The sequence below is a fragment of the Pelodiscus sinensis genome, chromosome 15, assembly GCF_049634645.1.
Source record: "Pelodiscus sinensis isolate JC-2024 chromosome 15, ASM4963464v1, whole genome shotgun sequence".
Taxonomy (NCBI): domain Eukaryota; kingdom Metazoa; phylum Chordata; order Testudines; family Trionychidae; genus Pelodiscus; species Pelodiscus sinensis.
The window spans coordinates 457,853-474,048 of NC_134725.1; the positions used below are offsets into that span (position 1 = coordinate 457,853).

Genomic DNA, 16,196 nt, shown 5'->3' on the forward strand with positions numbered 1-16,196 from the left:
TTTTGGAAAGGTGATTGTTAAACTACATCTGCGACCCAGGAAAGCAGAGGAATGAGGAGCATAAAAAGCCACGGGGACCCCGCCGTGTATAGAAACTACTATAAAGCCCAGGCGGGTTATGCCCTGCCAGGGTATCACGGATTACCCGTCATGTACGGAGCCGGTTTAGGCGGGATATTCTGCAGTCTTTTTAGAAAAGCCGTCCCCCTGTTGAGAAGAGGTTTTGAAATAATTAAACCCCATATGAAAACAGCCGCCAAAAACATAACCAAGGACGTGGTGAGCCACGTGACCAGCGCCGTCATGAACAAAATCGGCCCCCAGGAAGGTTTGGGGCTAGCGATGGTGAGGCGCAAAAGAGCCGCGACACACCTCCCATTCACAGGACCCCCCAGGCGACTGGAAGACTGCGCCCCCAGAACTAAAACTCGTCCTAAGAAGAGACAGAGCCCCGCGGTAAAAGGGATATATTTGAAAATGTCTTTTATCCATTGTGGGTCTGAAGAATGCGCCAAGTCGGAGCTGGATCTCTTTCAAATAGCCCCCACACAAACCAGCATCGAGAACAGTTACTACGTGGAGATTCCGCCCCGTCCGCTTTAACGGTGAATGCCCCCCTAGAATGTTTTATTTCTGGACACGGAGATCATTACTTGGATCTTAACAACACCCTGCTGCACGTATGTTTGTTGGGTGGTAAAAGCAGACGGCTCAGACCTCGAAGATGACGAGCGGGTGGCGCTGGCAAATTACCCCATCGCCACCCTTTTTAACCAGTTGGACGTCACGCTGGGCGACCAGCTGATCAGCCAGAGTAACAACTGTTACCCTTACAGAGCCATGATAGAGTTGATTTTGAACTACAGCCACGGCGCTCTCAAGACGCAGTTTTCTGCGGGCGGGTTTCAGAAAGACACGTTGGGGCTCCACGAAAGCACCGCCCTGGTGGGCGCGCGAAACGAGGGCTTCCTGCGCAGGGCCAAACTAACCAGTGACAGCAGAAAGCTGGATTTGCTGGAGGCTCTACACAGCGATTTGTTTTTTCAAGAAAAGCTTTTGCTGAACAGTGTGGACTTAAAAATTAAACTCACGCGTAGCAAAGATGTGTTTTGCCTCATGAGCGGAAATGCGGTGGACAATTATAAAGTGCATATTATTTCAGCCGCCCTGTTTGTAAAGCGGGGGTTCGCTTGGGGCACGCGGAGGCGCTCATGACCACCAACGCTAAGTATCCGGTGGACCGCGTGGGCCTAAAGGTGTTTAGCATACCGGCCGGCAGTCGCGTCAGTAACCAGGAAAACCTCTTTTTGGGGCAGCTCCCCAAGCAGCTTGTGATTGGCTTTGTAGATAACGCCTTCAGCGGCAGTTACGTTAAAAACCCTTTAACTTTAAACATTATAACATTAATTTTGTGGCCTTAAATGTGGTCGACGAACAGGTGCCGGCTAAAACACTGCAGCCCGATGTTGAGAACGGAAACTGCGTGAGGGAGTACATGCAGCTGGTGCAGGCATCAGTGAAACATGGAAAAGACCTAGTGCTCATGATAGACCGTGACGAATTTGCCCAGGGTTACACGCTCTTTGTTTTTGACCTGACCCCGGACCAGGAGGGCGCCAACCATTATTCCCTGATTAAAACCGGCAACCTGAGAGCGGAGATTCGGTTTGCTACGGCGCTGGACACATGATAGTGTACGGCGTGTTTGACAACGTGCTGGAAGTGAACCACAGAAGAAACGTCCTGTTTGACTATATGTAACAATGAACACAGGACAGATAATACGCTTTTTATCAATGGACCCTTCATTTTTAGATGTTTTCCCTAGCGACATGCTCCCGGCGGGCCGCGTGTCCGAAAGGCCTGTGGGACTGATCGTTAACACGCACCCCCATCATTTGCCTGGGGAACACTGGCTGGCCCTTTACTTACCAAAGTGGGGGGCTGGGGAGTTTTTTGATTCCTACAGTTTTCCCACAGACAGTCATTTTTTTCCTAAATCTATTATGGCTTTCTTAAACCGTAACGCTAACCGTGTTGTGTTTCAGCAGAGACAACTACAGGACCCTTTAGCTGTGACCTGCGGATATCATTGTATATATTTTTAAAGCAGCGTGCTAGGGGTTTATCTTTAGATCAGATTTTGAAATTGTACTCTAATGATTTACTGGAAAACGATCTCATGGTGACGCGTTTTTTAAAAGGAAAAACATCGTGGGGTCCCAAACTTGTGTCGAGTGTGTTTCAGCACATCCAGACGTGTTTGTCTTGTCGTGAGTTTAAAGAGGCGCATTAATAAAACGCGAAAATAAAACTGAATCATGGTTGAGATTTTTATTTTACACCTTTAACCAAGCGATTTTCCGCTTTTTAGCGGAGGGCTGGTGAAAAGTGGCCGTGCCCGGATCTATCTCCGCTTTAAAGCTATCTAAATATTCTTTATTGGTAACATGGCCCACGACGAAGGTCGGCGCGTTTAGCTCCGCCAAGGCTTTCATTAAAGCCTTCCACCCCCTCGGAGCCCTCTTGTTAGCAAAAGAATAAGGGCCCGTTACTCCCCTAACTAAGTCGAGCATGTGAGACCCGGCCAGGGCCATCCCCCGGTACACAAAGCCCCCATCGGCGGGCCAAGAGGCGACGTCTTTATGCTGCTTGAGTTTATGTAACAATAGTTCAACTTTTTTTTTATAGCGAGGATTTACCCCCTCCAACACGTCCCTAACCACAAAGGCCGCGGGACTTCCTGCGGCTTCGGGGGGAGGTTTTTCCTCCGACACTTCTCTCGCGGGCTCAGGGAGCAAGAGACTTATTTTAGTCTTTTCCGCTTCCGCCTGCCGGTTCAACAACAGGACCCTTTCGTAAAGTTTCACCTTCTCGTAGTCGGATAGGCCGGTTCTTTGAAGAATGTCTTTCATTTCCGAATCCAGACGCTGAGCGGTGGCGGTTCTGATGTTTTCTTCTCCGCCTGAGACGCCTTTCAGCTGGTCCAGCTGACGGCTAGGCGCCAGATACAGTTTTTCAGCGTGGTCCATTCTCTGCTCCTGAGCGGGCGGGGGGTTTAACTAACAGGCCTGACAGGAGAGGGAGGGCAAAGCTCAGCAAGGGGCCGATAAAGCCTCCCGACTGCTTGACAATTAGCTTCTTTTTGAGGGACAGTCTTTTATTGCTCAGTTTTTTGATAGCCTCCCGGCTTTTTTCAGCACGCTTATTTGGCGCGGTTTCAGGGGGACGTTGCCCTTTAAAGTGTTGAGCACTATTTCAGAGATGGCTGCTACCAGGTTGTCAGAGGCCGCGCAGAGTATAGCTTTTCTTTGCTGTGGTTTGGCTTTTATGAGGAGTCTTAAAAGAGCCAGGTTTCTCTGCACGCGCATGGACATGATCGTGAGGGGGCCACTCTTTTGTAAAAATGGGGGGCGTTCAGTACAACCGTCTATTGTTTATTAGCTTTTTTAAAGATGCATACGCAGGGCCAGTCGGGGGAAAGAGCCCTGTTCTTAGCTTGTAGGTTTCAGGCGTTGAAGCATTTAAATCCACCAGCAGGTACCCATAAGGTTTTTTGGTAGCATCCTCAAAGGCATCCAAAAAGAACTGCGTTTTACCAGGATACATCTGGCGGGCCAACGTTGTGATTTATCATGGGGGTTTTTAAAGCGAACCATGTACTTAGTATTTAAATTAATCATTCTGCTTTTTTTCCCCTGACAAAAAATGTTTTGCACGATGTACATGACGCTCAGGTTTCTGTGGTGTACATATTTTGTAAAGGCCTTTTCGATTTTGCCGCTTTCAGAAGCAGACTCCATCGGGTCATCTATAATCACCATATTCACTTTATTGCTAGGAAACAGTTGTTCATCATTAAAAGTATCTGGTAACTCCTCCATAAACGTCACCCGTGGAACTTTTTGCAGCAGCTCTTTATACAGCGGTTGCCAGCAGCTATAACACCATACAATATTTTCAGGCATGCACAATAACAGTTTATCCCCATTTTCTAGCAGTTGCTTTATAAAAAAGGTTTTTCCAGAGTTCGAAGGCCCGCAAAGCAGACAGGAAAAGGGGTGAACAAAGCGAAGCGGACTTTGCATCATAATCAGTACCCGTACGGCCAGGTTTTAAAATCCTCCTCGAGGACTCTTTTGTCGTAAACGACCTTTTGGTTTTTTTTTAAGAGTCCTTGTTTCTATCAGCCAGTGTTTTTTTACTCTGACTATCCCCGGCTGTCGTACTACGATCTCTTTTGGAGCGCCCCCCGCCGGGTAAGCCCTGACGAGCTCTTTTAAACTTTCAAAATTAATGTTTTTGCTGTTTCCAGCGTTGAGCGTGATACCTTTTACTTTCATGCAGGTGTGCCCGCCGGATGGCTTGTACCCGTACGTTTTAGGACCCGCGGACACAAACTCCACGATGTGCTCTCCCTCCGGGATTTCGCTGGTCAGCTCCCCTAGATAATCCCCCTAAGGGTGGGTTCCACTCTCCCTCTTTGCTAACAAAAATCACAGAGTCGGTGTCGTGGTAAAGACACTGCTGTTGTAAGCGGTCTAAGAGCTGGTAAAGCGCTAGGCAGGCATAGGCGGTGGTGAAGCACGCGATGAACATGTTTGTGTTGTTCGAATGGGTGCAGTTCTCCTTTTTGTACTTCCACTACACCACCGCCGTGTCATAATCAATAAACTCGCACGATGACACAGCATAATAAGGCACAAAAATGTACTTGAAGAGCTCGTCCGGGTCCGTCACGATGCTGGTGTTAGTCAAATTTGTCCACTGCCCAAATTTTCCCCACAAGGAATTTAAAAACAGTTTTGAAATCTGCCTTTTTGCAGGATTGACCTTAATCTTATTTAAGCGCAGGCACATGCCTTCTTTTTCGCAGTACTCTTTAACATACTGTATTTTTTTCATTTCATCCATACACCAGTGAGGGAACCCCGAGGCTTCCTGTTTTTGTCTCAGGTGCATTTTAATATAGTCTGAAAACAGAGTGTCTGAAGTGCTGTTAAAGTGCCAGACTTCATAAATTTCATCAATCGTGTACGCCTTGTCTAAAGCCTCCACCGGGTCTATCATGCACCAAGTACCCGTTAAAGCCCGCTCCTCCCGACTGTGAGTGAAAGGTGTCTCTTGTTTTGTTTCTGCACAAAGGGCACACAGGGGGATGGTGAGTTTGCCGCCGAGCCTGTGTGGCAAAACAGGGAAATAGAGCCCTCTCGGCGGGTACACTTTAACCTTAGCAATGCCAAAGTACTGTCTGATATCCCCAAAATCCTTATACACAATAACCGGGTGCCCCACGGGATAACGCTTAGTTTTGTTAACAAAGGGGTAAAGGCTGGTGAAATCGTAGTAATGAATCTGCTTCCCGGGCCATGGCTTGTAATACAGACAAATAGCATTGGTTCTACCCCCGTAAAGGGCGTCTCTAGGAATCAAAGGCTGCGGTAATTTTTATTCTCATAAAAAGACCCCCACCTGATTATCGTTAGCTAGCATGGCCTTCCATTCGTGTTCCCATAAGGTCCTCACCTCAAAGCCCTGTTTTTTCAGAAATTCGGTCTTAATTATGTTCGGTTGTACAGCTGTCCGTAGGTCACGTCGAGCAAAGGATTGAAATCTTTTTCACAATAGCAGGCTGGACAACTGTGAAAAAAAAATCCGTTAAATTCAAAGGCTGTGGGTTTACCCTCTACCTTGGCATAACCGTCTAAAAAGTTAGGTCCCCACTTTAAGCTCCCCGCCCTGCAAAGCGTGTTGAATGTAAATGTTTTCTGTGTGAGCGACGTACAGCAACCACTGAATGGCCGGCGTGGAATATCTCTTCTGTTGGTTATGGACCATAATTGGTTGGTTATAGTAATCGTCTTAACGGCAGAAGGGCTATGATTCGCGGCTGTAAAAAGTTAAACCGGTACATGGCCTTGCAGACTGACGCTAATGTGAGGTACTGAAAGGGATCTATGCACTTAGTGACCACCTCCTCGTTATCTTGCCTGGGGTTTTTAACAATTTGTTTTTTTGTCATCCTCATGACTTCTTTTCTGAACCGGGCACAGGCCTCTCGCAAAATCTCAACGTCTTTTTGAACCCAGCGCCATTACAAGTACGACAGTGGCTTTTACAGGCATGCTGGTGTTTGTGGCTGTATGTGGCATAACAGTAGTTGCACAGATACGGGGCCCCTATAAAGTCTTTAATATTTAGAATACCGTAATAGTGCTTGTCATGCAACAGTACAAAAATGGTCTTGGGGTATCATATGCCCCCCGTTGTAAAAAAGTGCCAATTACCCTTTTCGTGACACAGCACAGCGATAGTCACGCCTAAGCGCTCCTCAAAAGAGCCCACGTCTGTAAAACTGATCATTTTTTGGTCCGGAAGCCCCATCTCCTGGTGGAGACGCCTGGCCCCTTCTAGTAATTGGGCATCTGTAAGTTTTTCACTCGATAAGAGGCCCAGGACGCTACCGACAAAGCAGAAGTTATTTCCCTGGTTATGTAGGTCGATTAAATGCTTTCTTTTTTTTTCTATGATTTTACTGCATGTGATAGTCTTTAAGGACCTCGCAGGCCCGCCCACCCTGTTTCTGATAATCGTGACATCCAGTCTTACAGTCCCAGTCCCCAAAAGCTCCATGTTACTCTGCAACACTGAAGCAATGTTATTCAAAAAAATGTGCGGTGTTTAAATCTTCCCAAGGCCTCCTCAGAGAAAAGAGGGGCTGATTGAGGCCTGGGGAATCTAAGCGCAGCTGCACGAAATCCTCGGGGCCCACCTGGCTATTAATATCGCCTAACAGATTCTGAATAGCGGTGTCAATAGTGACCATGGCCTCTGCAAACCCCGCTATTTTGTCCAAATTAGCAAAACAAAATTCCTGGTAATATTCATAAGTGTTAAAGCCTCTACCCTGTCTTATCCAGTGTCTCACCCGCTCCAAATACACCTGGGGGAGTTCAGGAGAATCTACATCATCAGGAGTGGGGGTTGGGGGGTTTATGTCTGAAACCCCTTCTGGGTTTGGGGTTGAATCCCTTTCTGGGCTCGGGAGGGGGGAGGCAGCCGAATCCCTTTCCGGGCTTGGAAGGGGGGTGGTGTTTGATTGCCTTTCTGGGTTCGGGAGGAGGGTGGTGTTCCATTCCTTTTCCGGGCTCGTGGAGCATTTTCGTAAAACCGCTCTGACTTTTTAAATTTTTTTTGCCAAAACCCTTCTTAGTCTTTTAGCTCTCTCCCACTTTTCCCCCCTGCACCCCTGCCCATTTTTAGCTTTCATAGTTAGTCACTGACACCCTCCCCCCTTTATCCAGTTTTCCATACTTTCAACCTCCTGTCTTGTAGCTAGCAGCTTTTGAGCAAAATCCCCGATTTCTCCTGAAAAGTACTGCTTTTGCATCACTTCAAAAGCCAGCCTGGGAAACTTTTTCTCTGTCAATTCCCTCATAAACTCATGAATGTTTCTTAGCCTCCCGCTATGATCAAATAATTCTATGACACATTGCAAGAGGTCATTTAGATCCCTGTCTCTAGGTTTCTTGTTTTGGCCCCTTTTACAGAGCCCTTCTTTTGGGTGTTGGCTGGTTTGCCCGACACAGGCTCGTTAGGGCTACCCCCCTTACGGCGCTTACCCCCGACCCCTGGCATGACACTGCTCGCCCTTTTAAACCCCAGTTCGCTTTGTCTGAGCCAGGCTTTGGACGTGCTGGGTTGCTCGAGATCGGGGGCTCCAGGCTCTGTGTTGTTGCTCTTGAAAGCGGCTTTCTTGGTCTTTTTCACGGGTTTCTGTGCCCTTTCTTCTCTTTCTAAAAGGCTGGCTGGTATATCTATCAACAAACAAACAAACAAACATCCTGTTTCAACACAAGCCCTTTACTAGCCATTAAAAGATCAAACCAGTGGGGGGGGGGGGGGGGGGGAACCAGCCCTGCCGCACACCCACCTCACTCAACCTCTTGTTCAGGAATAGCTGACAAAGTACCGGCTTGCCCCACCTCTGGTCCTAGATAAAACAGAAAAATGCCTTTTTGGATCTTTGGTTTCACAAGCTGCAGCTGTAACTTTGTAAAACAAACCCTGGCTTACCGAGATTTAACACTGCCAAGGTGGCCTCGGACAGTTCCAGTAAAAAAGCATCCTCCTGTTAAAAAGCAGTTATTAACTTTTAAGTCGTGACAGCCCTGGGCATGAAAAACATAGCCGCCCGTACAGATTAAAAGGCTCTTACCATCGTGTTGCTCTCCATAGTCAAATTTTGAGCAGCCCTAAAGTGTGCCAAAATTTCTCTCTCTTTTTATACCCCTAAATTAAAAAAAAAAGTTGGGGCATCTGTATGTGTGGTTTGGGGTGATAAGGATTTGTTTGTTACAATGGCATGGGTGACCGGTGGACATTGCTTGTGTCCTTCAGTGACAAGACGTCCATAAGTTCGTGTTTATCTCCTCTCCCTTATCTCTGCTTATAGCCACATGGCGGCTATATCTCTTTCTTTCCCTCCCCCCCTTTTTTAACCTGCCGCGCTTATTCCCTTTCCCGCTTTTTTTCTCTCTCCCCGATTTCTCTCTCTCTGATGCGCGCTTCTCTCTATTTCCCTTTTCTTTTATTTCTCTGGTGCTAGCTTTGTTGTTTCGCTCCCTGTTTTCTCCCCCCCCCCCCCCCGCCATTTCTTTCTTTGATCCGTGCTTGTGTTTTAAACCAAGCGTGAGACACTGCATGCATCTTAAACAGTCCCATAAACTTTACAATAATTCCGTGCTGTAAGTACAAGACAAAAGCTAGCCTCAAGCTTCTAAGTAATGTTGTTGTTTGCAACTAATGTCTCAGTGCTGGTTTCCACGTTATCAAACATCATGAAACAAAGTTTGTGTTTATTTTATACAAATTTAATATTCCCCTGTCCTAGAAACACAAGGTTTAACTAAAAGCCACCCCTAAAATCAGACTCTCTTTTTATAACTAAATTTTAAAACAAGTTGGCATGCCTGCATGGGGTGTGTGTTTGGGGGGGGGGGGGGGGTTGTTCTGGTTGGACAGTTGAAAAGTATGCGAGAAGTCTGATTGGACAGACCGGTGGGTCTGTGGGCTGCTTCTGATTGGCCAGACCAAGGTCAGCTGTGATTGGTCAGATCAGTCAGTTGCTCTGCCTGGCTGGGGTGAGGAGGCTCACAAGCCGAAGCATTATCCCTTTTACCGCGGGGGCCGGATGAGTAAGGTCTGCTCTCTTTCTTTTGTTCCTTGACAAGCCTGTATTTCTTCATGGCTGCTAGTGCTTTTCTTTCCTCCCTTCTCTCCCCTTTTCTCCAGCTTCTCTTTTCTCTCTCTGGTGCTAGCTTTGTTCTGTTTCTTCTCTCTCCTTCTCTGGTGATAGCAATCCTTTTAGCCTGCCACGTTTATTCTTTTTTATTTCTTCCCTTTTCTCTCTCTGATACTAGCTTCTCTCTCTCCCCTTTTCTCTCTCTGGTGCTAGCTTTGCTCTGTTTTCCTCTCTTTTTAGCCTGCCACTCTTATTCCACTTTTCTCTCCACTTTTCTTTTCTTTCTCTGATGCTGCGTGCCTGCATGGGGTGTGTGTGTTTGGGGGGGGGGGGGGGGGTTGTTCTGGTTGGACAGTTGAAAAGTATGCGAGAAGGTTTGTGTTTTTTAGCATCTCCCCCTGTTCTCCTGTTTCTTTTATTTCTCTGGTGCTAGCTTTTTTTCTTCAGCTTTGCGCTTATTCCATTTTTCTCTCCCCTTTTCTTTTCTTTTTAGATGGATAAGCCGCCAATCCTTGGCGCTAGCTTATTCCATCTTTCTTTTCTTTTTAGACGGATGAGCCAGCCACTGGTTTCCCCCCGACTTGGAAAGTGGTGGCCTGCCATCTTGGAGACCACATGGTGGAGGGGCCCGTGATGGGAAGGGGCTTAGGAGGCCCCGGGGGAAGGGGGCGGAGGCAGGGGCAGGAGGCGTCATAGGAAGGGGGGATAGGAAGGGGCGGGGCTAGGAGGTGTCATGGGAAGGGGTGGGATTAGGAGGCATCATGGAGCGGGGCTAGGAGGCATCATAGGAAGGGGGAGGGGGATGGGAAGGGGTGGGGCTAGGGGCAGGGCACCTGTCAAAATTGCATGGTGATGGAAGGTATCAAGGCATTAACTACTGTCCATGCCTCCCAGCTGTAGTTCTATACTGTGTGTTATTGTATTCAACTGTTCAGCACTGCTGTCCTTAATGCTTTAACCATGTGGCTTTCAATTAAAGTTTGCATATGTAGATCTTGGTTATTATCTCGGTTTGTTTTAACAGCTTTAGCAGATGCATAGAAGTAAACAAGTAGCTCTCATTTGTGCTATTGGACTGAATCATTCCTCTCTGATTCATGTTTCATGGCAAACAGCCAACAGCTCCTGCATAGTTTCACCCATTAGCTAAAATATTAATAAACACTAATCTGGCAGTTTAGAAGGGAAAAACTGGGAGATGGTAATAAAGATTTGTCATCCTCCCAGGCTAGCAAATTAACTTCTGCTGGGTAGAGGGAGCCATCACACAAGGAGCACCTGTTCCAGTGGGAGAGAGCCAACAGGAGGGAGGGGTACTTCCTGTGCAGAGTATCCTGAGTTTCTTTGAATTGGTGTAAATCCGCCTTTTCCCAGATTACTCTGACTCCTGCCAGCAGCTGTCCCAAGCCCTCCCCTTTCCTGATGTTGACTTTGTTTTGTTTTGATTCCTGCAGGCCAGCCAGTTGGGAGTGTACAGGGCCTTTGTGGATAACTATGAGGTTGCCATGGAGACAGCAGAGAAATGCTGCCAAGCCAATGCTCACTTTGCTGAAATCTCCGAGGTAATGTCATGATGTTCAGACATACATGCTGTCTGGATCTGATTAATACACTGCAATGTTGCTCCTGTGCATCCATCAGTCCTCAGGGAGGCTAGCAGTGGAGGAGCTGTGGGTTTCCCCACAGCCACGGCAGCCCCTCCAGTGCCTTTTGTTAGGGCTGGCATGGGAGTAACTGTGAATTCTCCCATAAGCAGCTCTTGCTCACTATTCCCCACAGTGACTCTTGTAGTGACTTGCATGGCTTTGAAGTTCCCTAACTCCGCTCCAGCATCATGTAGTCTTAAAGAGGAAAGTTGTGTTTGAACTCCTGATGTGTCTCTTTTGCTGGTAATGACACTGACTGTGGTATAAAAGGCCATCTCTAACAGCTTGCATTATGTCCGTCAATAGGATCACAGGCTTAATTAGCTTCACATGCTGAAAGAGGTAGTGATAGAATGAGCTCTGTTTAAAATGAAAAGTATGTCAATTGGAATCTTAGGGTATGTCTACACTACCACCCTAGTTCGAACTAGGGTGGTAATGTAGGAAACCAGAGTAAATGCAGCGAGGCGGAGGACATCTGCTCCCAGTAAAATGCAGCGAGGCGGAGGACACCGCGCCCCTGCATGGGAACCTGCTGGGGGAGGAAGAGGAGGGGACCCCAGTAGCACCCTCCCCAGCAAGCGGTGTCTGCCACTCTCACACACCTCCCCCAACACTTCCCCCCCCCCCCCAGTGGCCAGGGATAGAAGTCCTCTCCCTGTGGGATGCCACCACTGTTAGATGCAGCATGTGCACAGCACGGAGGGAAGGAGAGTCGCCCCGCTCCCCCCGCAAGCTTTTGGCCTGGCTGGCACTTTCCCATGCCTGCTTGTCCCTGGGGCATGCAGGTTGCGAGGCTCCCCTGGGACATCTGTACCCCTGCAGGACAGTGCACGTTGTCCAGGCCACAGATGGCCTTGCTCGAAGCACATCACGGTCATCTGAACTGAGACCTTTTGGTATCAGCTCAGAGATGAGAGCTAGGCTTCAGGCACAATGTCTCCTGGGACGACTGCCCTTGTCACTTTTCTTTGAGCTGAACCAGACGTGAGTGAGGCACGTCCACTGCTTCCCGCAGCATTCTCCTGACCCCATGAGAGCCACCGGCGCAGATGACCCCGCGAGGACCTGGAGTGGGGTCACCTGCCTGCATGCCCTGCAGCAGTGTCTTCAGCAGGGGCAGAGGTGGGAAGCCAACTTGGAGCTGTGTCGCACCACCTGGCAGGAGCTGTCCCAGCAGACCCTGAGCATGTGCATACGCCGTTGTCGATCGCCTGCTCACCACGATTGAGCAGTCCAGCAGCCACCACCCCGCACCCACTCCTTCCCAAATCCCTCCTGCTCCTGCTCCTGTCCCCGCCCCTGCCCTTCCATCTTCTCCTCCTAGCCCCACCCCCATGGCTACCAAAGGCCCCACACACGAGGTGGTGGGACCACCCAAGGCAGGCGCCAGTCCCAGCCCCGTCCATGAGCCCCTCCCCCCACTCCCAGGTTCTTTCCCCAGTCCATCCCCATTTATATATAAAAAACACATCAAGTACATTAGAAGCAGGAAGCCTGCTAAAAAACCTGTGGGTCCCCTAGATGATCGAGCTATAAAAGGAGCATTCAAGGACGATAAAGCCATTGCAGAGAAACTAAATGATTTCTTTGCTTCAGTCTTCACGGCTGAGGATGTTGGGGAGATTCCTGAATCTGCACCGTCCTTTGTGGGTGATGAATCTGAGGAACTGTCCTGGATTGAAGTGTCATTAGAGGAGGTTTCAGAACAAATAGAAAAACTTAATGTTAACAAATCTCCGGGACCGGATGGCATTCATCCAAGGGTTCTAAAAGAACTAAAATGGGAAATTGCTGAACTATTATCTGTGGTTTGTAACCTATCCTTTAAATCGGCTTCCATACCTAATGACTGGAAGGTAGCCAACGTGACACCAATATTTAAAAAGAGCTGTAGAGGCGATCCTGGCAATTACAGACTGGTAAGTCTAACTTCAGTACCGGGCAAATTAGTCAAAACAATAGTAAAGAATAAAATTGTGAAGCATGTAGAAGAACATAATTTGTTGGACAAAAGTCAACATGGTTTCTGTAAAGGGAAATCCTGTCTTACTAATCTGTTAGAGTTCTTTGAAGGGGTTAACAAACATGCGGACAAGGGGGAGCCAGTAGATATAGTATACTTAGATTTTCAGAAAGCCTTTGACAAGGTCCCTCACCAAAGGCTCTTGTGTAAATTACATGGCCATGGGATAAGAGGGAAGGTCCTTTCTTGGATTGAGAACTGGTTAAAAGACAGGAAATAAAGGGTAGGAATAAATGGTAAATTTTCAGATTGGAGAGGGGTAACTAGTGGTGTCCCCCAAGGGTCAGTCCTGGGACCGATCCTTTTCAACTTATTCATAAACGATCTGGAGAAAGGGGTAAGCAGTGAGGTAGTAAAGTTTGCAGATGATACCAAACTGTTTAGGATAGTCAAGACAGAAGCAGACTGTGAGGGACTCCAAAAAGATCTCACCAAACTGAGTGATTGGGCAACAAAATGGCAAATGAAATTTAATGTGGATAAGTGTAAAGTAATGCACATCGGAAAAAATAACCCCAACTATACGTACAGAATGATGGGGGCTAATTTGGCTACGACAAATCAGGAAAGAGATCTTGGAGTTATCGTAGACAGTTCTCTGAAAACTTCCACACAGAATACGTCTAAACTACAGGGTTTTGTCGACAGAAGTTTTGTCAACAGATACTGTCGACAAACCTTCTGTCGACAAAGAACGTCTAGACTACATTCAGTTCTGTCGACAAAGCAAGCTGCTTTGTTGACATAACAGTGTGGACGCAAAGGACAGTTTAGATGCAATAATGCCTTATGTTGACAGAACTCTGTCGACAAAAGGCGTTATTCCTCGTAAAATTAGGTTTACCAGCGTCGACAAAACTGCTGAGTTCTGTCGACGTTATGTCGACAGAACTCAGCGGTAGTGTAGACGCAGGTTTAGTTTTGTCGACAAAAGTCCACTTTTGTCGACAAAACCCTGTAGTCTAGACACACCCACAGTGTGCAGCGGTGGTCAAAAAGGCAAATAGGATGCTAGGAATTATTAGGAAAGGGATAGAAAATAAGACCCAGAATATCTTACTGCCCCTGTATAAAACTATGGTACGCCCACATCTGGAATACTGTGTACAGATGTGGTCTCCTCACCTCAAAAAAGATATTTTGGCCTTGGAAAGGGTTCAGAAAAGGGCAACTAAAATGATTAGGGGTTTGGAACGGGTCCCATACGAGGAGAGGTTAAAGTGACTGGGACTTTTCAGTTTAGAAAAGAGGAGACTGAGGGGGGATATGATAGAGGTATATAAAATCATGAGTGGTGTGGAGAGGGCCGATAAAGAAAAGTTATTTATTAGTTCCCTAAATAGAAGAACTAGAGGACACCAAATGAAATTAATGGGGAGCAGGTTTAAAACTAATAAGCGAAAGTTCTTCTTCACACAGTGTGTAGTCAACCTGTGGAACTCCTTGTCATGGCACCTTCCCCACTCTGGCATGATAAATGCAGAAGTGGGGGCCAGCAAGTGTACCCCAAAGCCTTATCTACCAGGCTTTGGTATAAAACTTCCCCCAAGATCTTAAAAACCTAGATCTTGGGAATAAAACTTCCGCTGCCACCACCCAAATGTTGATAAAGAAATCAGGGGAAAGATCATTTGGGAAATCTTACCCCTAAAATAAAAATCAAGGCACACCATTAACCACTGCCCGGTTAATAAAAAGAAAAGAAAGAACTTTTATTATTACAACAATATTCCTGTTGCAAACATAATGACTAGATAGGGAGGTAACAAAATATACTCATGGAGAAACTCCATGGGCCTAGAACTTAGTTACAAAGAAAAGCCAAAACATCTTTTAAGCAGTGCCAGATCTCAGATCCCCTACCCAATCCTTAAAACGAAACTGCCTAAACTTTACCCTACTTACAGAAAATGAAGAATGGTGTCTTGGAGAGAGAGAGAGAGACATGCTTGTCCCTCTCTGTAGCTGCAGAGAGCTCACTCAGAGAGACAAAAAAGGAGAAAGGAAAAAACCCAAATTCCTTTGTCCCAGGTTGAAACTCCCTCCTACATTCCTACTGGTCACTCCACCTGGCTAGGTGTAGTTAACCCCTTAATCCCCAGGCTGCTGGCTAACCCTCATAATCATGACACTCCTTGCCAGAGGAGGCTGTGAAGGCTAGGACTATAATAGATTTTAAAGAGAAGCTAGATAATTTCATGGAGGTTAGGTCCATAAAAGGCTATTAGCCAGGGGATAAAATGGTGTCCTTGGCCTCTGTTTGTCAGAGGCTGGAGAGGGATGGCAGGAGACAAATCGCTTGATCGTTGTCTTCGGTCAACCCTCTCTGGGGCACCTGGTGTTGGCCACTGTCGGTAGACAGGATACTGGGCTAGATGGACCTTTGGTCTGACCCAGTACGGCCGGTCTTATGTTCTTAGGAAACACAAACTGGCAATACCCTTTGAAAATGTGCTGTGATTCTCATCACAGTATGAGGGGTTCCCTGTATGCTCTCTGATGGGTTTTGATCCTTGGGCACAGCTTGTAGCATCAACAATATCACCTCACTATCATGGCACCTTCCTCCACACTTTATAGACTGAATTAATCTGTTAAAAACTAAGTCTCCTCTCACTAATAGTTACATTTATTACTTGCATTGTGGTAGTGCCACAGAAGAGATCTGGGCCTCTCATGCGGCACTGCAAACCCTGGACACCACATACCATGTCACTTCCTGGGGTATGTCTAGACTACAGGGTTTTGTAGACAAAAGTGGACTTTTGTTGACAAAACTTTACCTGCGTCTACACTGCTGCTGAGTTCTGTCGACATAATGTTGACAGAACTCAGCAGTTTTGTTGACGGCTGTAAACCTCATTCTACGAGGAATAACGCCTTTTGTCGACAGTTCTGTTGACAGAAGGCGTTATTGCATCTACACTGTCCTTTGCATCTACACTGTCATGTCGACAAAGCGGCTTGCGACATGACAGTGTAGGTTTCATGACATGAAACGAGGCTTACAGGATCAGTCAGCAAAGGCTTCCCCAGCCGACTGATCCCCGTCTAGACTACCGCGCTGTGCCGGATCAGCTGATCATCGGCACAGCGCAGCGGCCATGTTTATTTTAATGAAGCAGGGATTATTTAAATCCCCGCTTCTTTGCCTATGCCGGGTAGCCTAATCTACATGCCTCTGTTGCCAGAGGCATGTAGTCTAGAGGCATGTAGTCTAGACATACCCTATCTGTCGACAAAACTTCTGTCGACAAAAGCCTGTAGTCTAGACGTACCC

General features: G+C 47.2%; 1 pseudogene; it reads left to right on the top strand.

The window, feature by feature from the left end:
• Window positions 1-5,912: 5,912 nt before the first annotated feature.
• LOC102443592 (breakpoint cluster region protein-like) overlaps window positions 5,913-16,196 on the top strand; it is a 110,964-nt pseudogene continuing 100,680 nt past the window's right edge.